Here is a 25090-nt window from a genome sequence, read left to right as displayed (position 1 = left end):
TTCTTTCTACTTCTGGTTTGCTGAATGTTTTTTTTTTTTTTTAAATTACGAATGACTGTTGAATTTTGTCAAAGGCTTTATCTGTATCAATTGTTGTGACTGTGTGGTTGGAGTTTGAGGTTTTTTTGGTATATTAATATGGTGGATTGCATTGACATATTTTTGAATATTGAACCAGCTTTGCATTCCCAGGATAAATCCCACTTGGTCTTGGTGCATTATCCTTTTTATATATTATTGGATGTATTATTAACCAAATATTTTCTTGATAATTTATTGATAATTTTCTGAATCCGTGTTCATGAGGGAGATTACACTATAGTTGTTGTTTTCTCAATGCTGTCTTTGGCTGATTTTGGTGTCAGTGTAATGCTGATCTTATAACATGATTTGGTAAATATTTTAACTGTCAATTCCATCTTTTAATAGGTATATTTCTATTTAGATGGATTTCACCATATTGGGCAGGCTGGTTTTAAGTTCCTGACCTCATAATCTGCCCGCCTTGGCCTCCCAAAGTGCTGGGATTACAGGTGTAAGCCACTGCTCCCAGCCCCCATTTATTTTATTATTATTATTATTTAGTAGAGACGGAGTTTCGCCATGTTGGACAGGCTGATCTTGAACTCCTGACCTCAAGTTATCTGCCCGCCTGAGCTTCCCAAGGTGCTGAGATTACAGGCATGAGCCAGTGGCCAACGATCTATTTTTGAATAAGCTTTGATAGTTCGTGTCTTTCAAGCAGCTGTTTCATTTTTATCTCAGTTGCTGAATGTATATGCATTCATATACTTATGAATTAGTATACATTAGTTATTCATAGTATTATTTTCATTTTTGTGGGGTCTCTAACTTGTATTAAACTTTTCAGAGAAAGAGCTTTTGGGTCATTGATTTTCTCTGTTTTGTTTGTTTTCAGTCTTAACTGATTGCAGCTCCAATCTTTATTTCCCTCATTCTGCTTACTTTTGGTTATTTTTATTTTCTTTTTCTAGTGTCTTATGGTGGAAAGTTTCATAATTGGTTTGGATCCTTTATTTTTTTCCAATATGAACATTTAATGGTATAAATTTACTCCCTAGCACTGATTTACCTGCATCCTGCAAATTTTAATATGTTGTATTTTCATCTTCATTCAGTTTAAAATATTTTCTAATTTCCCTTGTATTGCTCCTGGACTCGTGGATATTTATTTATTTATTTATTTGAGACATAACCTCACTGTGTCACCTAGGCTGGAATGTAATGGCATGATCTCGGTTCACTGCAACCTCTGCCTCCCGGGTTCAAGCGATTCTCCTGCTTCAGCCTCCCGAGTAACTGGGACTACAGGCGCTGCCGCCACACCCGGCTAATTTTTTGTATTTTTAGTAGAGACGGGGTTTCACCATGTTAGCCAGGATGATCTCGATCTCCTGACCTTGTCATCTGCCCGCCTCGGCCTCCCAAAGTGCTGGGATTACAGGCGTGAGCCACTGTGCCCAGCTGACCCATGGATGATTTAGAAATGTATGGATGGTTTAATTTCTAAGTTTGGAGATTTTCCTGTTTACTTTCTCTTACTCCTTGGTGTTTTTTTATTTTTCCTATTTTGATCAGAGAACATGCTCTGTATGATTTCAATTATTTTACGTTTGATAAGGTTTATTTTGTGACCAAGGTATGGGCTATTTTGGTGAAGTGTCCACATGTACTAGAAAAGAATGTATATCCTAGTGGTGTTATGTAGATGGTTCTGTAAATGTAAATACAATTCAGAGGGTAAATGGTGTCATTCAGTTCTTCTGTATCCTTGCTAATTTTCTTTCTACTGTTTCTATATATTATTGAGAGAGTGTTGAAATCTCCAATTATAATTGTAAATTTGTTCATCTTTTCATCTATGTGGGATTTTGATTTTGTGGGGTTTTTTGTTTATTTGTTTTGTTTTTTTGAGACAGAGTCTCACTCTGTCACTCAGGCTGGAGTGCAGTGGTGTGATCTCAGCTCACTGCAACCTCCGCCTCCTGGTTCAAGTGATTCTCCTGCCTCAGCCTCCTATCTGGGATTACAGGTGTGTGCCACCACACCCAACTAAATTTTGTATTTTTTAGTAGAGATGGGATTTCACCATGTTGACAGGCTGGTCTCGAACTCCTGACCTCAGATGATCCACCCACCTTGGCCTCCCGAAGTGCTGGGATTACAGGCACAAGCCACCGTACCTGGCCTGCTTTTGTGTTTTGAAGGTCTGTTGCTGTGTGCTGGCAGAAAAGGGTTAATAATATAGGAAGCCTGGACTTTCTTTGGAAGGGCCTGCTTACCATGTTTGCCCTTGCCTGGCGTCACGGAACTTGGATTTGGGAAGGATTCCCATGTTTCCCTTCCTCTGCCTAAACTGTTTTTATAAAATATAGTTTATGCTAGATTGGTGCTTTCATTCTGGAAGTCTGGAATATTAGCACATGCTAGGCAGAGGGTGCCTGTGTGACCAGCCCCCAATAAAAGTCTTGGACACTGAATCTCTAGTGAGCTGCTCTTATAGAAAATATGTCACATCACACATGTCACAGTTGATTTCTGGAGGAGCGAATTCTGTGACAATCCTAAAAAAGGAGTACTGGAAACTTGGGCTGGTTTCCTTGATATTGCCCCATATGCCTTTTTTTGTGCTGATTTTGCTGTATACTTTTATTGTAATAAATTTTCACCACCATGAGTCTGGCTACATGCTGACTCTGAGTCCTCCCAGCAAATAATCGAAAATGGGAGTGGTCTTGGGGACCCCTGACACAGTTGTGACAGTGATAGGATGTGCCAGAGTGAGCCTGACTCACTAAAATATGGTGAAAGATTTGTTTGAGTAAAGAAAGAATGAAGGAGTAGTGGGTGATGAATCTTTTGTGCTCAGGTGATTATGGCCTCACACATGCTGTGAAACAGCAGCTAGCTGTTGTCTCTTGTGAGAGGTAAATGTTACTTACAGAATATAAAAAGAACACATCCAACTCCGGGAGACTTGGATCACTGCATTCCTCGGCGTCTTTTGCCATGCTGGAGGTTGGGGGGTGGGAGCACAGCCAGGTCAAGATTTTGGTTTTTGTTCTCTCCTCCAAACAGAAGAAAGGGCCTGGGAATTCACATAAGTAATGTTGGGTTGGGCGAAAAATGTTAAAAATTCGGGTTTCTCTCTCCTCCAAGGAAGGAAAAAATTAAATCAGTTCCCTGGGCTGGAGCAAAGCTTAGATAAACCAAAGGGAACAAAGAGAAAAACATCCCCCAGCCTTTTCTTCAGCTTTGCTGCTGCTACTGAAGCCCCTCCCAGCCTTCCAGACAGAATCTCCTCTGGCAGCTATGATGTTAACCCTATAATTGCAATGAGAGCCAAAAAAAGGAATTAAAAATGGCTGTTTGTTTTATGGCTGTTGCATCTGGATGTATGATAAAATTGATGTGAAATGCTATATCCTTTAATGTTATAAATTGCTAGAGGGACCATCTCCTTCAGGGAAGGCTGGAGGGGTATTTTTTCTTTTCTTTTTTTTTTTTTGAGACAGGGTCTCACTGTGTTGCCTAGACTGCAGTGCAGTGGTGTTGAGATTCACTCCGGGTGGTTGGCAAAATATTACACAAAATAGTAAAGATATATTAGGGAAAGTTATAGATTAGTCTAAAACCTTTTGGAAGGCTAAAAGGTTTTATTAGGGTAGGACGAAGGCGGCAGCCAATCCATTATGTTAAGTTAGAAAGAGAGAGACTGATCAAAAGGCTTTAACCCACACCCATTTGTCTCCACTATAACTGTTTATTCATGTTAATTTTGTGCTGGGTGGTCTCGCAGGGAAGATCAAAGGGGAATTACCGTTAATTGCATTTACTCTGGGCCCCGGAACCAAAAGCTTTTATCAGTCTTAAAACCAGGTGTCTCCAAACTACAGCTCGGCCCGCGGGCCGCATGCGGCCCCCTGAGGCCATTTATCCGGCCCCCGCCGCACTTCAGGAAGGGGCACCTCTTTCATTGGTGGTCAGTGAGAGGAGCACAGCATGTGGCGGCCCTCCAACAGTCTGAGGGACAGTGAACTGGCCCCCTGTGTAAAAAGTTTGGGGACGCCTGCTTAAAACCATTCTCTTAACCATGTTAAGTATCCACAAGTGTGCTAACTTAGAACCTCTGTTTTAAAATGTTGCAGGAATAAATGTATGAGGGGCAGAGGGTCTGGGTCGACTGGTTAAATTGGTCGAATTTCACCCTCTGAAAGCAGCCGATGACCAGTCCTAGCCCATTCGAAACACTGTAATAGTGTTAGAGTGCATTCATTCATCTGTATTTGGGTTAGGGTCTGCAGGTCAGACTTCCGTGGCGGTGGAACTCACATCCCAGGTAGTGACCCCGATGTAATTGAGGGCACACAGTGGTGCCATCATGGCGCACTGCAGCCTCGACCTGTACTCAAGCAATCTTCCCACCTCAGCCTCACGAGTACCTGAGACCACGGGCGTGTGCCAGGATGCCAGGCTAATTTTCTTATCTTTTGGTAGAGGCGGAGTCTCCCTATGTTGTTTAGGCTGGTCTCAAACTCCTGGGCTCAATCAGTCCTCCTGCCTTGACCTCCCTAAGTGCAGGGATTACAGGCATGAGCCACTGTGCCCAGCTGGGTTCCACCTTCTAGACTAATTACAATTTGCAAGTGTAAACTTGTGCTCAGAAAACAGTACTCCAAAATGGAGGCACCCTCAGAAGAAAAAGTTTTTCTTTGACCTTCTCCTGCCCTCCTGTCTCTCAGTCCCATTTTCTCCCGAAGCCAGCCGTAGAAACTAGGATCCCTCTTCCCCAAGGCAGGCCATAGAAACCAGAATTCCTTTTCCCCAAAGCTAGTTGTCGAACTTGAAAATATGACTAATTTTCCCTCTGCCTTTCTATGTAAAAGTGGGCCATATTATATTGCCAGTGGGAAATTTTTTAAAAAGTGGGCCATAAAGAAATGATCTGACGTACGTTGTTTGACTGTAGGTCGTAAGCCCCCCATCCCATTCTGGAGAGGGTTCTGTCCCACACTCAGAAGGAAGGAATGCTGCTCAGAAAGGCCTAGAAGAGTCCAGACAGACGGGCCTTGCTGGGTTTCCCCACTCAGTCTATTTGCATTAGCTCCTACCCTTTTTGTTCAATCATATTTCTTCATGGCTGTCCATACTTTGGTGAACCTAAACATGAAAATGGACAATGTCCCCTGTATGTTTGGATCTTAGTTCTGAAGGTTCCCATGTATACACGTTAGGTAAGTTTGTATGCCTTTTCTCCTGTTAATCTGCCTTTATGTTAGTCATTTCCAGTGAACCTTTAAAGGGCCAAGGCCCTTGGCCCCTACACAACAGAGGACTAATAGCCTGGCTCTGTTTCCCTGGTGCACACACCTTGGTAAGGCACTTTGACCATTTAATACAGCTGTCACCAGTAAAGCATTAAGCTTTTCCAGGCTACTCACTAGATAAATGATAGAGACAAAAGGGATAAGAAGTTATGCAAACCTATTTAAATTTGTTTTTAAATCTGGAATTTCATCCTGATCAGTTTCTGAACATGATGTGTATTTTGGTTGATTTATTAAAATTTTTTTCTCTGAAAATTCTTTTGTCCCTCTTGCATATGATTATTTCAGAGAAAAGGTCTAGAGGATGGTAGAGGATAATTAAAGAAATGGAAAGGTTTTTTTTAAAAAAAGAGATATTTGATTTTACTCAAAGTATATATTGAATTTCATCAAGTATCTTTATAATATCTATTGATTATTTTTTAAACTCATTAATATATCATTACTTACATTAATTTACTTTCTTTATTAAAAATTATTTATTTATTTTTGAGATGGAATCTCTGTCACCCAGGCTGGAGTGCAGTGGCACGATCTTGGCTCACTGTAACCTCCACCTCCCAGGTTCAAGCGATTCTCCTGCCTCAGCCTCCCGAGTAGCTGGGATTACAGGTGCCCACCACCATGCCCAGCTAATTTTTTAATTTTTAGTAGAGATGGGGTTTCACCATGTTGGCCAGGCTAGTCTCGAACTCCTGACTTCAAGTGATCCACCCACCTTGACCTTCCAAAGTGCTGAGATTACAGGTATGAGCCACCATACCCAGCCTGACTTTTTCTAAATATATTTATAAGTTTTTTAAAATTTTCATTTATTTGTTTTTTGAAATGGGGTCTTGCTATTTGGCCAGGTTGGCCTTGAACTCTTGTCTCAAGCAGTCCTCCTGTCTCGGCCTCCCAAAGTGCTAGGATTATAGACATGATCCACTGTGCCTACCCATTAATTCACTTTCTAATGTTACACCAGCCTGTGCTTCTAACATCTGATTTGGTTATAGTGTGTTATTCATTTGCTGCACTGTCAAATGAATAAGTAATATTTATGTAAGATTTTTGCACCTATATTAATTAGTAAGTCAGATTAGCTAATAGGTTTTTTGGTAATAATATTCTTACACAGTTATATGGATATGCTAGAGCTAATCACTATGAACATATTGTTGGTTTATCAAAACTTTTATAAATATGAAATACTGTTTTAAATTCTATTTAATATTGCTACTATGAATTCCACTATATTTGACATTAGTATTGTCACACTTTTTAAAAAAATTAATACTTGTTTGGCTCTGTCTCTCTCCATCCATTTACCTTAAGTACTTTAAGGATATCTTATTTTATGAACATATGTCTGGATTTTATCACAGAATCTGATCATTTCTGTCTTTTAACAAATGAAGTTAAGCAATTCACATCTCTAAAGTCACTGATACATTGGGCTTATATTTCCCATTTAATACATTTAAAAAAGTATTTCATATTTCTTCTCTTAACTGTTGCAGCATTGATGGAGCTTAATTTTGTTTTACCCTCTTCTGTTGGTTTGAAAGATACTGGCCGGGCACGGTAGCTTATGCCTGTAATCCCAGCACTTTGGGAGGCTGAGGCAGGCGTATCCCAAGGTCAGGAGTTCGAGACCATCCTGGCTAATATGGTGAAATCCTGCCTCTACTAAAAATACAAAAAATTAGCTGGGTGTGGTGGTGGTGCCTGTAGTCCCAGCTACACGGGAGGCTGAGGCACGAGAATTGGCTGAACCCGGAGGTGGAGGTTACGGTGAGCCAAGATCGTACCACCATGCTCCAGTCTGGGCGACAGAGTAAGACTCCATCTCAAAAAAAAAAAAAGAAACATACTGATGTGATTTATGTCCTACTAGTGTTAAAGACAAATACATATTTTAAATAAACATACATATATATGCCAATAATTATCAGATTTGTGAATTAATATTTATAAAATTCCATTCTTTCAAACAAAATGAAATTTCAGAATACCATCCTTCTTCTCTCATTCTCTATCTTCCATGTATGTTTGAAATCACCTGGAATTTTAGTTGCAAATTATATTTTATTTCTAATTTTTGTGGGTACTACACATTAGGTGTATATATTTATGGGGTAGATGAGATATTTTGGCACAGGCATGTAATATGTAATAATCACACATATACCCTTAAGCATTTATCTTTTGCGTTACAATCCAATTATACTCTTTTATTTTAAAATGTACAATTAAGTTATTATTGGCTATAATCACCCTGTTGTGCTATCAAATAGTCGGTTATATTCATTCTGTTTTTTATACCCATTAACCATCCTCACTTCCCCACCACTCCCCACTACACTTCCCAGCCTCTGGTAACCATCCTTCTACTCTCTATATCTATGAGTTCAATTGTTTTAGTTTTTACACCCCACAAATAAGTGAGAACATGTGATGTTTGTCTTTCTGTGCCTGGCTTATTTCACTTAACATAATGACCTCTAGTTCCATTTATGTTGTTGTAAATGACTGGATCTCATTCTTTTTTATGGCTGAATAGTAGTATCACATTTTCTTTAATGGACACTTAGGTTGCTTCCAAATCTTGGCTACTGTGAACAGAGCTGCAACAAACATGGGAGTGCAGATATCTCTTCTATATACTGATTTCCTTTCTTTTGAGTATATACCCAGTAGCGGGATTGCTGGATCATACGGTAGCTCTATTTTTAGTTTTTAAAGGAACTTCCAAACTGTTCTCTATAATGGTTGTACTAACTAGCATTCCCCCTAAGAGTATATGAGGGCTCCCTTCTCCACATCCTCACCAGCATTTGTTATTGCCTGTCTTTTGGATATAAGCCATTTTAACTGGGGCGAGATGATAATCTCATCATAGTTTTGATTTGCAAGAAATGGAAAGTTTTGATTACAGAATGGTACGCACTGATTTTTTAACAATGAAAAAAACACAAAACCTGACACTTGGAAAGGGTATAGCCAGAGAGTGAGGACATGGTGATCTCTGTTTTTCAAAATGGTTCTTGAAAACCTTCCCCTTTTCCTGAAAAAATGCTCCCTATTCAGCCTTCCCAAATTGCTGTATGTGGAAATCATACTGACTACTGAGTGCACAATTGCACCTGACAGAGTTGCAACTAGGGGTCAGCAGAGTCAATCCAGCTACTGAACATCCCATGCAGAACGTCTACAAATGTCATTCATGCTTGTGAAGAGGAGGAACTGGTGTCAATGGTTAACAGAATCTGGACTACCTGCCTTCTGTCAGTCCCTCTGAAACCAAGGACACAAATGAGTTGTTAGGACTGGACGAGGAACCCTAGAGGGAAAGGTCCCACTGTGGGATGGCACACTGGGGCCTTTGCCAGCTCCTGCCTATGTCCTGCTAGAGGTGCACTAACAAGGGTAAAGTCTTGGTGTCCAGGGGTACCATGTGTGCCTTCTGGGATTGTATTTACATGTGGGCCCTGACTGTCCTGACACTGCCTCATCCCTGGAAGGCATTCATATCAGCTTCAGCTTCCTGGCCAGATTGGTGCTGAGCCTGAAATGGAGGCTTGGGCTGGACAATAAAAGGTTCATACACAGTCTTAGTTAGAAACTCACTTGCCTTTCTAAGATAGACCTTCATGGTTACAGGGATTTGTATTGGTTGGCCATGATGGTAAACTTGATGCGTCAACTTGACTAGGCCACAGTACATGTGGATTTGTTCTAACACCAGACTAGGTGTCTCTATGGAGGTGTTTTTGAAGATGAGACTAATATTAAAATCGGTAGACTGAGTAATACAAATTACACTCCATGATGTGGCTGGGCCTCATTCAATCACTTGAAAGACTTAAAGAAAAAAAAGACTCCCATCCTCCCTGAATAAAGAAATTCTGCCACCAGACTGCCTTGGATTTGAGCTACATCACCTCTTCCCTCAGTCTCCAGCCTGACATTCTGCTCTGTACAATTTAGACTTGCCAGCCTCCACAGTTACATGAGCCAGTAAATGCTCTCTTTGTCTCTGTCTCTGTCTCTCTCTCTCCACACACCCAGACACAGAGGAACCCTAACCAATAGGCTGCCTACATCTGGGACCCTTAAAGGGCATAACAGAGATCAGTACTGCAGGTTGCTCTCACTCTGCTGCATGGCTCCTAAGGCAGAGGCCCGTGGCGTTCCCCTCCCACCCTCTGCAGACCGCCATCCATGGGGCTTATCACTGTGACTCAGCGTTTGGTCATCCAGCCATGTAGAGATCACTACAATTCCACAAGTGTTCCCTGTCCTCCTTCTGCCTGTGAGGTCACCTATCCCATCCTGAGGACACAGGGATCTACTGGGTATGTTTCCATCCTTCCAGGAGAGACCACGGAGCCTGGTGAGGGAGATATACCTGCAAAGAGAACTTCAGTGCAGTAACAGCAACGGGCATAGCCGGTGTGTTCACCAACTCATGAGAGATCACACTACCAGCATCTCCCGCTTGATTTCCCCAGTGACGAACAGCTTATCCTGGAAACGACCCCTTTGGTAGGTAAGTTGGATTCCCCTTACTGTTTCCCCCGGGCAGGCAGAGCTACAAAGCAAATTGATACTGGTATGTTGTGTCAGAGTGGAATCCAAGAATGGAATGCCCTGCAGGTGATGTGATTTCTAAAGCAATCAATAAATCTTTCTAAATTTCCAGGCGAAGCAACACACAATCCTCCCTCAGTTCACAGGGAAGTGATGTGTACGGAAAAAAATCCAGTTTACTTAAGACTCTGGAAAAAGTTGTTTGCCTTCCTGTAACCTTCACCCCACAAATGCCAGGAGCCGCTTCTAGTTATTTGAACACCCAAAGCTGCCCTTGGAAATTTCCAAAACGCCCAAAGTGGGTGATGATATTCTGACTGTAAACCACAAGTTTAGGATTTAAAAGAAGTATCCTAGAGCTTCTTAATGACATCAAAAGGATAGGAATGTTGCAGTCTGTACAGAGGAAACAGCACGGTAACATGGGGAAGGGCACAATGTTCCCCAGGAGGGGTTGTAGGAACCTTGTTCCTCTGTGTTACTTCCTGTGATAAGAAAATGTTTCAAGGCCAGCTGTGGTGGGTGGTGAAGCTTCATGTCAAAGGGCAGCCACTGCCATAGGACACTGATGCTCAGGATGGTTCTGTGGTGGTCATGGCTCTGGGATCCTGGGACTGATGTCCTCCTTGGCGAGCACAGCCCTCTCCAGGCTGGGACACAGGAGGAAGGGGCCAGGCCAGTTTGTCAGGCTGCCAGAGACAACTGTCTGCTGTGGGAGAAGGAGAAGGACAGCTGAAGGGAGGAGAGAGTCTAACTCCTCGGGTGAGGGGGAGGTGTCTGTTAGCGAAGGGAAGACATTGGCCCTAAGTCCTGTCATGACTCTCGGCTCCTATGGAAGGAAATGGCAGTGCAAGAAGGAAATGAAGACTAGTGGGAGGGGCCAGTAGCTTGTGTCTCCTCCCGTCCTATGTGTTCAATGGTCCCTGAGAGGACTCCATGCCATTTTGGGATCTAAAAGGTCATTTCCTGGCACCCCTTCATTCACTGCGCATGAAGAGAAGGAATTTGAGATAAGCTGAGACCTTCAAGGAGAAAGGCCAGATGGAGTTGTGAGGCCTTCTCAAAAGTCCGTCTGCCTTACCCTTATGGTGAGCCTCACACTGAGTTCATCATGTCCTGTGTTCCTTCGTGCTCTAAAGTCACATCCCAACCTCACGTCTGTCCTGGGAAGAGCAGATATATTGCAGACAGCCTTGCTACCAAAGGGATTTAATAAGCTTTCTGAAAGTTCCTTAGGCTGAGCAGCAAATTTCCAGATCCTAGGACACCATTGTGGCCACACTACATGAGATTGACTGGGTGTGATTCCTGGAGTCTGCACTTTTTTTTTTTTTTTTTTTTTGAGACAGAGTTTTGCTCTATGGCCCAGACTGGAGCGCACTGGCATGATCTTGGCTCACTGCCACCTCCACCTCCCGGGTTCAAGCAATTCTCTTGCCTCAGCCTCCCAAGTAGCTGGGAATACAGGCATGGGCCACCATGCCTGGCTTATTTTGTATTTTTAAAAGAGATGCGTTTTCTCCATGTTGGTCAGGCTGGTCTTGAACTCCCGACCACAGATGATCCACCCGCCTCGGCCTCCAGAAGTGCTGGGATTACAGGCTTGAGCCATCGTGCCTGGCCTTGGAATCTGCACTTTTAAGATCCTAAGTTCTAACTTTCATGGAAACATGTCTGAGCAATACTAGAGCAGGGGAATAGTCTCCTTTCCCAGTTACACAGCTTTTTCTCCTTTGTGAAGATACAGCAGGGACAGGTTTCGTGTGTTCTCTGATGTACAAACCGAAGACCTTCAGGTCAGGAGACCAACACTGACATGCTGCCTGTTATTCTAATGACGCTCTTGGGACACTTTCTCCAAATGATACCCAGACCAATCCTTTCAAGTCTCCATCTCTTAAAGATTTGTGAAGAAATCAAATGTCTGTTGCCTGTGAAGTCCCATGCTGTAAAATTCTAAATATTTTGCAGTAGTCTTTGGATCTTACCCTTGATTGCACAAATACACAGCACAGCAGAGTATTCATGATGCCCGTGGCCCTTGGCTCCACCACTCACTGCTGGGTGATGCAGAGAAAGTTCCTTAACATCTCTGTGCCTTCTTTCTCCATTAGTACCGTGGAAATACTACTAGTAACGTCATCTACTTCTTGGGGCAGTTTAGAGCACTGACTGTGTGAAGACATGTTGTCTGGACAGTCCCTGGCATATGGTAAGTTTCCAATCAATTCTAAGCTGTTTTTGTTGCTGTTCCCTCATTTCCCTGGAGCATGTTCTGGAGAGACAAATGTCAAGTCTACCTTTGACCCCTTGGATGATGTGTAGATTGTCTCTTCAGCTCTTCAGGGACTCAAGGTCTGAGTCTGTGGGGTGGGGGGGGAAGGCACGTTTTATTAGCATAATGAATATTCAGCTCTCCCTACAGGATATTGTGGAGCCTAAATGCAATGCTGGGGTTTCATCCTCATGAGCTTGTATGGAAAATTTGAATGGAAATTCCTCTAGGAAATTAGAACTCTAGTGACCTCTCCCTGTGACTTGTATAGTGCTTAGACAAGTAAGTGGGCATTGGATAATCATAGCACAAAAGCATATACATTTTTGGAAACATTTTAAAGAGTGAAGTTTAAAGGCCAAAAATTATTATCATATAGATTGTTCTACAGCTATTAGTTCTGTTAAGTCCAGCTCTCCTCCATCAAATTGGAAAGATCTGAATCCGATGGAGATATGAAGCTGTTAGCAGTTAATTTTCATTAGTGGCATTTTATTTTTGTATACTATTCACCTCGTCTGTTGTATCTTGTGTTGATTACTTCTACCATTAATATTCGTTGTTGGCTAGGCATGATGGCTTACGTCTGTAATCCCAGAATCTTGGGTGGCCAAGGCAGGATTGCCTGAACCAGGGCTTTGAGACCAGCCTGGGCAACATGGTGAGAATGTGTCTCTACAAGAATAAAAAAAGAAGCTGGGCATGGTGGCTCATGCCTGTATTCCCAGCTACTCAGGAGTCTGAGGTGGGAGGATTACTTGAGCCCAGGAAGTCAAGGCTGCAGTGAGAAATGAATGCAACACTACACTCTAGCCTGGACGGTGGGAGTGAGACCCTGTCTCAAAAAAGTAAATTCATTTGCGATCCGATGAAAGACTGATGGTACTAATATTTTCTGAGCTACATCATGAGTAGATGGTATCAATTTATTCAGGTCCAGAGTGAGAGGAAACGGGCAATGGGGAAAGAGAGTGGAGCGTGGAGGGCAGGTGAAGGTGTGCGGGGAAGGGGAGAGGGGTCTGGGGCAGACAGGCTAGGAATAATGGGGAAGAGCAGAAAGCAGAAGTTCAGAGATGTGAGAATAAAAGCTCACACTTCTGGATACTTGCTGTGGGCCAGATGTTTTTAGTGCACCCTACTCTCTCTCTCTCTCTCTCTCTCTCTCTCTCTCTCTCCCCCTCTCTCCCCCCCCATAATCTATTCATATTAGGCTATACATACATGACTATTTTAAAATTATATGTATGTATATCTAATAACAGTCATTTAGTGCTCATAGCAACACTGTCAGGTGTGTGTTACTAATGTTACTGTCCCTTATGACAGAAAACGAACTGTGAGACATAGGTTAAAAGACTAAAGAACTTGCCCAAAGTCACGTCGCCAGCAAGGGCAGAGTCAGATTGGTACCCAAGTTGGAGAGGGGCATATAGACATATGCAATCCGACTCTGACACTCTAGAATGCACTGCAGTGACGAATGCTCCTCCAGATCAGAAGACAGGTGAAAGCATCCAGCAGCATTCATGAGATGACATTCTCTGCGTGTGGATTGAACATGAGGTCTCTTGAGTGCGTTTGATAATACGGGTGGTGCGTCATTACCAGGAAAGCACAAAGATGGCCTCTGGTGCATATCAAGCTTTCTGTATGTGTTTGCTACCATGGATATTAACAGCAACAGCCCTGTCACTGTCATTATGGGGAGAGCTTTGGAATAATATTAAACAAAAGAACAGATGCAGTGTTACAAACACACTTCTTATTCTCCAATCGCATAATTTTAAGAAATGCATAGAAAAAAGCCTGGAAGGGAATGCACCACATACGAAGTGTCATTGTCTAAGTGGGAAACTCTCGATCATTTTGAAATAACATTCCTTTCACGGTTTTACTTGCATTTTCTTTGTTACTATTCCACCGTCACTGTTTCTACAATAACTTTTTAAATAGATATTCTGAAGACTCATTCTCTTCGGTATCTTGAGAATTAGGGGTAAAAGGTGTTTTGCTGTCCTTATCAGAAGGAAAACCAGTCAGAGACCCCAGGGGCAGCATTTAAAAGAGAAGAAAGTTTCTGGTAGGGTAGAGAGGACAGTGACGGAGGCAGAGTAGTGCAGATGGAAGGTTAGCTGAAGACCCCAGGCATCCTGAGAAATGCCACTGTCGGTACATGTTGAAATAAACCAAAACACCCGCATGTCCGTAAGTGGAGGCTGCTGTGTTATCGAGATGGAGATCTTTATGAAGTCTGCTTAGACCTTTCTTCTCCTTCCGCTCCAGCGGAAGGAGAATTAGGGGTAAAAGGTGTTTGGGCAGCACATGGCCCTGGCAAGGCGCTGCTGCAGGTCAAGGCCCGGCCCACCTGCAGCATCATCACTTCCGAGAGTGGTCTGGGGCACCTGTCTTGGTATCTGGAACCCTACAGATTGAGATCAGGGAAACAGAGAAAACACACAGTGCAGGAGTTAGACTCAACACTCCCCCCATGACACCAACAGTGCAAAGCGAGAGGCACGTATAGGTTGTTGTGGTCATTAGTTTGGGATGATCAGGGCTGGGTTGGGTCGGTCCCGGAAAGACCTGGGGGAGTGAGAACCAGTGTGATCTATGACATTACTAGTGCACAAGTAAGTGGCTAAGCTTCTGTTTCCTAGGTTTGTTTTCCTGCTAAGACGAGGGAGTGCTCCATTACTGTGGTGAGAAGCCCCCCTGGCCTGAGGTGTGTGAGGGAATAACTGCACCTAGTGATGAGCATTCTGAAGATTCGCCAGAAGCTGTGACAAGGGGGCACTGCCCGCGTAAAGGTATAAAGGCCCCCGGCCCTTACCACCCACAGACCCAGAAAGCTCTCGGGCCTGGCTGTGCGTCATGCCATGGCACCTTCAGGAAGCTTTGAGGCCACCCTCGAGCTAAGCCGGTGCCCTTCAGCCTCCTAATGCAGGTCGGGGGACTGCCCAGAAGCTGCCCACTGATCTGAGTCAGTGCCAGGGGAACAGGTGTTTGTGTGTGTGTGCCTGTGTGTGTTTGTGTGTGTCTGTGTGTGTGTTTCACAGAGAGGGAGGGCGCACCTGTAACAGCCAGAGAAATCCACCAGGGCTGGCTCTGTCTTGCGTCCTACCTGAGGGGCTAACTGCCTTTGCTCATTCCCACACGTAGGCCAAGCTAACTATTGGAGGAATTTAGTGTAGGGTTTAACTTCAAAGCAAGGATGATAATAGTCCGTTTCAGAACCCAGCCTGAGGAGATGTACACACAAGCAGCAGTGTTGTGTGAAAGGTTTATGGGAGCACTGTGACCTCACCAAGGACAAAGACGTTTTGCAACCTCCTTGGGCTCCTGTAGACACCTACATGTCTGTGGTCACCATTATCCTCCTGAACTCACCCTCTCCTGATTCTCCCTTCCCCAGTGTAAAACGAAGCTTGGGATTCATGCCCCTTAAGATGGTTCCACAGGATGTTAGTCCATCACCTTGCTGTTTCTCTGAAATAAAGTCACTTTCCTCTGCCCAGGAGGTGGAGGTTGCAGTGAGCCATGATCAGGCCACTTCACTCCAGCCTGGGCCACCTAGTGAGACCCTGTCTCAAAAAAAAAAAAAAAAAAAAAAAAAGACTTAATTTGTTGAACAGTCATTTACCAAACCCCAACTATCTCCTGGGTACTGTGCTGAGTGGGGCATATGACAAAAAAAAGACACATCCCCGCCCTCATGGAGTTTATGTCAAATTGTAAGGTAATGGTCTGTCTACTGATCCCACACATAAAATGCAAAAATTCCTGCCAGACTTCAAGTAATATCCTACCACTTCATGGACACTGTTAGACTCGTACAGCTGTGTACTTCCATTTCCTTTCTCTCCACTTTTCTGCTATTGTTGTCTTACATTATATTTCTACCTGTGTCAGAATCCCACAATACATTGTTACTATTTGACAGTCAATTTTCTTTTAAAGAGATTAGCCACAAGGAAAAATCTTGGCTGAGCATGGTGCCTCACACCTGTAATCCCAGCACTTCAGGAGGCTGAGGCAGGAGGATTGCTTGAGCCCAGGGGTTTGACAGAAGCCTGGGCAACACAGGGAGACCTTTTCTCTATAAAAAAGAAACTTTAAAATTTTTTTCAAAAATCGGCCTGGCGCAATGGCTCATGCCTGTAACCCCAGCACTTTGGGAGGCTAAGGCAGGCAGATTGCCTGAGCTCAGCAGTTCATGACCAGCCTGGGAAACATGGTAAAACCCTGACTGTACTAAAATACCAAAAACTTAGCTGGATATGGCGGTGTGTACCTGTAGTCCCAGCTACTTGGGAGGCTGAAGCATGACAATCCCTTGATCCTGGGTAGCTGAGGTTGCAGTGAACCAAGATTGTGCCACTGCGCTGCAGCCTGGGAATTGGAGCGAGACTCCATCTCCCAAAAAAAAAAAAAAAAAAAAAAAAAAAGCTTGTTCCATGTTCAGCACTGTTAAGTTCTGTGTGTACATCCAAAGTTCTTTCTGTTTTCCTTTTGAGTCAAGAACTTCCTTTAGCATGTTTTGTAGGACAAATCTGTTGACAATGATTTTTCTCCCCATTTTTGTTTACCTGTTTGTATAAACGTGTTTATGTCACCTTCATTTAAAAAAATTGTGCTGTGAGGTCAGGAGTTCAAGACCAGCCTGGCCAACATGGTGAAACCCTGTCTCTATTAAAAATGCAAAAAATTAGCTGGGCGTAGTAGCGGGTGCCTGTAATCCCAGCAAATCAGGAGGCTGAGGCAGGAGAATCATTTCAACCTGGGAGGCAGAGGTTGCAGTGAGCCAAGATCGTACCACTGCACTCCAGCCCTGGCTACAGAGTGCGACTCTGTCTCAAACAACAAAAAAAGTGCTGACTAGAAAGTTCTGGATTGCATAGATTCTGATGAAAAGTCTGATGGATAACTTTAATTTTGTTCCTCTGCATGTAGTGTATCTTCTTTTCTTTCCTTTTTCTGCCAGGGAATTGGTGTTGGGGTTTGAATCAATCTTCTCAGTAGCTGAACTGGCCTTTAGTTGTGATGTTGCTGTGGTTATTTTCAATATAACACAGTATTTCAGATTCAGCGTACAAGATACCAGTGCAAAAATCAATTGTATTTCTTCTTTATTTTATAAATTGACATAAGAATTGTATATATATATGGGGCAAGTAGTGATATTTTCATACATACAATGTATAGTGATCAAAGCAGAGTAATTAGCATATGGATTGTCTCAAACATTCATCATTTCTTTGTGTTGGGAATATTCAGTGTCTTCCTAGCTATTTCAAACTATATATTATTTGTTTATTGTTTCAAGACAGAGTCTTGCTCTGTCACCCAGGCTGGAGTGCAGTGGCACGATCTCAGCTCACTGCAATCTCCACTCCTGGGCTCAAGCAATTCCCCTGCCTCAGAGTTCCAGGTTTCAGGGATTACAGGCAGCCACTACCATGCATTGCTAATTTTTGTATATTTAGTAGAGACAAGGTTTCGCCATGTTGGCCCTGCTGGTCTCTCAACCTCCTCACTTAAGGTGATCCACCCACCTTAGTCTCCCAAAGTACTGGGATTACAAGTGTGAGCCACCATGCCTGGCCTATATATTATTGTTAATTATAGTCATCCTACAGTGCTATGGAACACTATAACTTCTCCTATCAAGCTGTAATTTTGTATTTTTTTTTTTTTTTTGAGATGGAGTTTTGCTCTTGTTGCCCAGGCTGGAGTGCAGTGGCATGATCTTGGCTCACTACAACCTCTGCCTCCCAGGTTCAAGTGATTCTCCTGCCTCAGCCTCCCGAGTAGCTGGGATTATAGGCATACACCACCACGCCCGGCTAATTTTGTACTTTTAGTGGAGATGGGGTTTCCCCATGTTGGACAGGCTAGTTTCGAACTCCTGACCTCAAGTGGTCCACCCACCTTGGCATCCTAAAGTGCTGGGATTACAGGCATGAGCCACACCGCTCGGCCTAATTTTGTATTTTTTAACAAATCTCCCTATCCCTGCCACTGCTTACCCTTTCCAGCCCCTAGTATCCTCTGTTCTACTTTTTATTTCTATGAGACCAGCATTCTTTACCTTCTACATATGACTGACAACATGTGGTGTTTAAGTTTCTGTTCCTGGCTTATTTCACTTAAAGTCTTCCACTTCCATCCAGGATTGCGGAGACTGACAAAATTTCCTTCTTTTTTAGTGCTGAAACATATTCCATTGTGTACATGTACCACATTTTTTTCATCCATTCATCTAGGCTGATTCCGTAGAGTGCCTATTGTGCATTTGAATTCTCACCAGTAGGTGAGAATTCTACTAGTTTGAATTCTCACCAGTAGGGTATGACAGGTCCTTTTTCTCTGCATCCTTACCAGCATTTATTTCTTTTCTTTTCTGAAGACAGAACCTCACTATGTTGCCCAGGCTGGTCTTGAAGTCCTGAGCTCAAGCATTCCTCCTCGGCTTCCTAAGTAGCTGGGACTGCAGGCCTGCTCCATCTCAGCCAGCTCTCACTGTGGTTTTGATTTGCATTTACCTGATGACTAGTGATGTTGAGGTTTTTTAAAAAAAACACATTTCTTGGCCATTTGTATGCCTGCCTTTGAGAAATGTCTATTCAGATAATTTCCCTATTTGAACTTGGATGGTGTTTTTTGCTGTTGAGATGTTTGACTTCTTTGTATATTATGGATATTAATACCCTGTCTAATGAACAGTTTGCAAATCTTTTCAATCTTTTGTAAATAAGTAAATATGGGATTTAATTCTTTAAAAATTTTTTTGAGACAGGGTCTTACTCTGTCACCCAGGTTGGAGTGCAGAGTGGTGTGATCAAGGCTCACTGCAGCCTCAACCTCCTGGGCACAAACCTTCCTCCCACCTCAGCCTCCTGAGTACCTGGGACTCCAGGTGCTCCCAGCTAATTTTGAATTTTTTTTTGTAGAGAGAGGGTCTCGCTGTGTTGCCCAAAGTGGTCTCCAACTCCTGGCCTCAACTGATCCTCCCACTTCAGCCTCCAAAAAGATGGGGTTACAGGACTGAGCCATTGTGCCCAGCTTGAATATGGGATTTTAGGTATTAAGTAGGGACAGCTGTTCGGGTGAGCATAGCTAAGGAGCTGGGTTCTTAAGTCGGAGAGCATCCCACCAGGCATTCATTAAGCCCAGACTGTGTTCAGAGCACTGGAGGAAATGCTGGAGATGCGGCACTGGGCTCCTGTGGTCCTGCGGCAGTGCACGTCCACCAGGGAATCAGAGATGGCCACTGAGTGTGTCCCCAGGAGCATCAGGCCCACTGGCCCACTTGAACCTCAGTCCCCGAATTCCACAGCCTTACAGCTGTTTTCACCCATGAGCAAATAGCTCTGCTTAGGGCTGGTCTAGAGGAGACGGGGCAGGGAGATGTCTATTCTCCTTTCCTTTGCACAAAGCCCTGCAGCCAGCATGGATGCCCTCATGCCATGTCTCCTATAAAGCAGAATCAGGCATTGCGGGGGTGGGGGGAATGGGGCCCTCGCGACATAGGCAGGATGGTTGGCTGGGGACAGCAGCGCCCCTGAGTGTCAGCTCTTGGTCTGTGCCACAGAGCCTCAGCACAGCACGGCCAGCTGCTTCAGCCTCCATCCACTTCAGCTACCTCTGCTTCACTCCCTTGCAAGGGATCTGCAGATGTCCCTCTGTTCAGGGCCACAGAGGGCACAGGGAAGCCGGGTGTCCGCTGTGCCTCCTGAGTGTACTTGCCCAGGAGGCTAAAGCAGAGTTGTTCAGGGCAGATAAAGAGGATGTGGACAAGCAATCCCAGGGCTGGGGGAGGCTTCCAGCACTGTCATAAGCAGCACAGACCTTACTCCATTGGGGCACACGCACCCCTTCCCCATACCGGGACAGTGCCCCTCAGCAGAAGGGCAGCTGGGGCCTTAGGGGCACAGGGTTCCACTCCATGATGGCATGAACCCTCCAAACCTAGAATGGACCCCCATTTTGATGGGGAAAGGGCTCCACTGTGTGTGCAGGCCACCTCCGGCCCTCCTGGGTGTGGTCTAGTCCCAGAAACAGCCTCTGAGGGCAGCACCTGGGGTCTCCCTTCACCTAGAAAACAACAGGTTACTCGGCTGCCTGGGCCGGGGTCCTGAGACCAAGGCTAACTCCGTAAGGACAGAAGCTGCCCGGAAATGCTCTCCCTAATCCTCATTCCTTTCCCCACCTCATTACTACCTTTGACTCTGTTTCTGTTTCCCTCTGTCTCTGTGTCTGCCTCAAGAGTGTGGGTGATCTCTTGCTGTGACAGCATCTGACACGTGTCCTGTACCAAGTGACTTTTTAGGTGTCTCTTTTTCAAGATGTCATTCTGCTGAGCTCTTTCAGGCTCTGTGTCCAGATTCTGAGGTCTCTGACCAATTTGGAGGGCAGTGTCCCAGGTCGGCAGGTCTCTGAGCTGTGGAGGGCTTGTGTCCAGGCTGACAGTCCTCTGGGCTGGTTAGGGTTTTCTCCCAGCGTGTGAGGTGTCTGATCTGCTTTAGGTGTTGTGTGTAGAATGCAAGGCGTGGGAGCAGTTCTGGATTTCAGGAAGCAGGGTTTGAGCTCTTCCGAGTGTCTGTGTCAAGGATGGGACACAGTAGCGCCCCCCGGGCTCCATATCCTAGGTTGTGAGAACACTGAGGTTATTCCAAACTCACAAAAGATGTCTGATCCGTTTGGGGTCCTGCGTCCTGAGTGTGTCCTCTCTGGTTATGAGTCCGCACCTGAACAGTTGAGGCTGCTGACACGTTGAGGAGTTGCTGTATCTCAGGTTGTAAACTCTGTGCTGTGTGTCTCAAACTCAGAGGTCTCCCAGGTGTTTCTTGCAGGTCACATTGTGCCCAAGGCCTCTGTGTTCCCTGTCCCGGTCCCCTCAATTGTTTCTGTGTCTGCACCTCAGGATGGGAGCACTATGGTTTTGTGGGCTTCTGGGTCCAGGGTGTGAGGTCTGTGAGGTAATTGGGTTTCTACGTAACAGTTTCTCAAGTTGCTCACATGCACAAGCATTTAGATTTTAGAATCTGTCATCTCCAAGCAGGTTTAGTGTCTGTGTCCTCCTTCACTGAGTTCTCGGAGGTGTGTAAGTTCTGCGAACTGTTTAGTGTTGTGTGTCTAGTGTTCATGTGTCTGAGCTGCTGGTTCCTGGGTTGTTACCTGGGTTTTCTATGCTGTTGGGGTATCTTGGGCTTTGTGAGTCACCCTGTGGGGTCCCTGAGGTATTTGAGAGTCTGCGTCCAGGATAGGATATTTTAGAGCTGGTGGGAGATGTGAGTCCTGGTCTGTCTTTGGTTCCGTGTTCCAGGGAATAAACTGTCTGTCCTCTTTGGGAGATCATCTCCAGCATGTGAGACGTTATCACACAACAAATTTCAGACATGAGGGGTTTGTGTCCTTTTTCTGATGTTTGCATCTCACCCTGTACGGTCAGTGAGAGCTTGTCTCGAGTTGGCTGTCCCTGACTTGTCCACTCCAGCCCCTTACAGCCTGGCTTACTTATCTAGACCCCTGAGTTTACACGGCCAGCATCCTTCACAGCCACCCCTGGGGATGCAGTCAAGTGACTCTATTGAGAGTCACAGCTCTCCCTCAGCACCAGTTGTGGAGATCTGATTTTGCGGAGGGGTTTCTTCTGTGTCTCTGACGAAAGACACAGAACAGGGCTCCCTTTCTCAGGGATGAACAGGACCTTTCCATGTGGTCCTGAGGCGTGTGGTCTGTCTCCTGCTAGAACTCACTAACACCCAGAAAATAACCTGGACACGGTGTCCCTGTTGCAGCTCTCCAGAACACATGCCTCAGACCTGGGATCCCCTGTGCCCTGGTGGGAGGGCAGGAGACTCTAGCTCTTTGGATCATCTTCCCAAACCCAGACTTCACTTTTACATGATAAGGATCTACAGAGCGGCCCCTTCCCACAATCGCACAGAGCTTCTGAATGCAGTGTTTGGGACCAGGGAAGGGAGAGGACGCAGGTAGATGCTATCTGTGGCCGGAGGAAGGTGTGAGCCTGAGACCGTCTAAGCTGGAATGTAGGACTGATGGGCACAGACCATTCAAGAGAAATGTGTGTTGGGCTGAAGAAAGTAGAAACTAACCCGAGAATGTCCCCTCTGTCTCTAAGACATGCACAGTTTAATTCTGTTACTTTGTGAGGCTCTTTGCACGATGATGCAAGGATGCATAGAGGGCTTTGTCACGTTGGGGAGAACGAGACCCTGAGTGGTCTCACAGTCTAGTGGGGGAGGCAGATGTGTTCCTTCAGGCAACAAATATCTATGAAGGTCTTCTACGTGCCAGACACTGCTTCAGGTGGGGGGATACCAGGGAACCAAATCAACAGAAATCCCTGCCTTGAATCTGATGTTCCCTGAAGGGGACGTGATAGGTGGCAGACAGCAAACCCTCCACAATGGAACCTAGTAACTGTTGGAAGTTATGAACAAAACGTACCTGAGACAGGTCTCAACTAAGAAGTTTATTTTGCCAAGGTTAAGGACGTGCCCCTGACACAACCTCAGGAGGTCCTGACAAAACATCTCCAAGGTCATCAGTGTACAGCTTTGGTTTATACACTTTAGGGAGACGTAAGACATCAATCAGTGCATGTACAATGTACATTGGTTTGGTCTGAAAAGGCAGGGCAATTGTAGGTTGGTGCGGCAGGGGGGTTCTTTCAGGTCATTGGTGGATTCCAAGATTTTCAGATTCGCAATTGCTTGAGTTTATCTAAAGACCTCCAACCCATAGGAGGAAGTGTCTGGATTAAGATAAGGCATTGTGGAGCCCAGGGTCCTATGCCAATGAAGCCCCGAGGTAGCAGGTTTCAGAGAATATAGGCTGTAAATGTTTCTTATCAAACTTCAAAACGTGCTGGACTCTTCGTTAATTCTCTTCTAGGTCAGGAAAAAGACCTGGAAAGGAAAAGGGATTTTCTATAGAATGTAGACTTCCTCACAAGTGATGGCTCTGTAGGGCTATTTCAAAATGTGTCAAAGAAATATATTGTTGGGTGAAATACTTTGACTTCTTTCAGGGCCTATTTGTCATGTGATGCTATGCTAGTCAGGCTTGAACTTGGTATCTTATTGCTAAAGCCTTAAGATCTCTTCCTTAAGATAACAGAAATGCTGGTCAGTTGTACCTGAATTCCGCAGGAAGAAGGGTGTAATGACGCATGTCTGACCCACCCTTCCCATCATGGCCTGAACTAGTTTTTCAGGTTAACTATGGAATGGCCTCGGCCTAGAGGAAGGGTCAATTCAGATGGTTGGCAGGTGGGGCTTACAATTTTATTTTTAGTTTACAAAGGTGGTGGGGTTCTGTTAAAAAATATCCAGATGGTGGTACAGGGACTGGGAATAGGGGGAGGAACTGGGTGGGCTGCAGGTTAATTATGACACAGAGTGACCAGGGTAGCCTGGGTTGAAAAGGTGACATTTTCACAAAGATATGAAGGGGGAGGAGTCAGGCAGGTATCTGTGGTGAAAGCCTTCCAGACAGAGGGACCAGTTGGGAATAAAAGTCAGAGGCTGAGTCATCCCGACACAGTGCACATACCACAAGAGCACCAGCGCACCAGCAGGAAGCTGAACAGAAGGCAGGAGGTGCCACGGTGACAGAGACGGGATCCTGTTGGGCCAGGTACGCTTCTGCTCTGCCAGTGAGATGGAAAGGGACAATGAAGGGCCGCAGATGCCGAAAGCACATCTGTGCAGCCTGCAGCGTTCAGGCGAAGGTGGGACCTGGGCAGGAGCAGTCAGAACCAGGAGGGCTTGGGCAATAAGCTAGGACAGGCAAGGGCAGCTGATGCAGCCCACTCGGACTTGACAGATGCGCTCATCCAGGTGTTCATGTCCTTGTCACCGTGGACATCTGTGTTGCAGCCACAGAACCACATACTCGATTAGGAGGCCAGAACCCAGTCAGCAGTCCTCCTTCCCTACAGATCTTGGGGGAGGTCCATGTGCACTTGCCATGGGGTACTCGGACAGTTTGGTGAACCCATCACTGTAGTCCCACTGGGACGCCAGAGCTGAGCCTGACGGAGTAACATATTGGCCAAGACATATTTAAAAATTCTGGCCAGATTTGGTGGCTCACACCTGTAATCCTAGCACTTTGGGAGGGTGAGGCAGGCAGAGCACTTGAGGTCAAGACTTTGTGAACAGCCTGGCCAACATGGTGAAATGCCATCTTTATTAAAAATACAAAAAAATTAGCCAGGCCTAGTGGCACGCACCTGTAATCCCAGCTACTTGGATGGCTGAGGCAGGAGAATCGCTTGAAACCAGGAGGTGGAGGTTGCAGTGAGCTGAGATTGTGCCACTGCACTCCAGCCTGGGTGACAGAGCGAGTCTCTGTCTCAAATAAATAATATTGTAGCCTCTTTTATTAGGAGTTCCGGAGTTAGGGAAGGGAGGAAAGTTACAACCCTCCTCCCCAACTCCAAGGGAAGAGAATCTCATTGCACAGATGTCCTCTGTTCACTGGATTCTCCTGGAGCATTTCTAATGCACACAGAGCTGCTACAATCATAGTCATTCTCGACCAAGTACCCTGGGTGAAATTCCTTTATTAACTGAAAAAACTTGTTCTGAGGGCTGACTAGACACACTAGGGACAAGGGGATGCTTTCAGCTGTATCCTTTCTGGCAGATGACCTCCACACTGGTGGGGGTAACGAGAGCCATGGTAGAATTTAACCCACAGTACCCTAGAAGCATACAGGAGAGCACCCTACCCACACCTGAAGGGTGTGTGTGTGCAAGGGTTTAGTCAGGATAGACTCTTGGAAGAGGGGAGGTGTGGGCGGCAGGCACTTTGATTCCGCACAGCTTACAGCCCAGAGAGCGGAAGAACAGGAGAAGCC

The 25090-nt window shown here is 45.0% G+C and overlaps 1 protein-coding gene across 9 annotated transcripts in view; it reads left to right on the top strand.

Annotated features, from left to right (window-relative positions):
* LOC101043099 (protein FAM156A/FAM156B) overlaps positions 1-25090 on the top strand; it is a 50385-nt gene that overhangs the window by 9350 nt on the left and 15945 nt on the right. For 4 of the 9 annotated variants that reach the window (XM_074391472.1, XM_074391473.1, XM_074391481.1 and 1 more), the window contains one exon: positions 9709-15005. The gene's annotated coding sequence lies outside the window, so the exon portion shown is untranslated. Of the gene's footprint in view, positions 1-9708; positions 15006-25090 lie in introns of those variants that run through there. The other 5 variants (XM_074391482.1, XM_074391479.1, XM_074391475.1 and 2 more) reach the window with 4 other exon arrangements.

This window comes from Saimiri boliviensis, chromosome X (assembly GCF_048565385.1).
Source record: "Saimiri boliviensis isolate mSaiBol1 chromosome X, mSaiBol1.pri, whole genome shotgun sequence".
Lineage (NCBI taxonomy): Eukaryota > Metazoa > Chordata > Mammalia > Primates > Cebidae > Saimiri > Saimiri boliviensis.
This window is presented reverse-complemented; position numbering and strand designations above follow the sequence as displayed.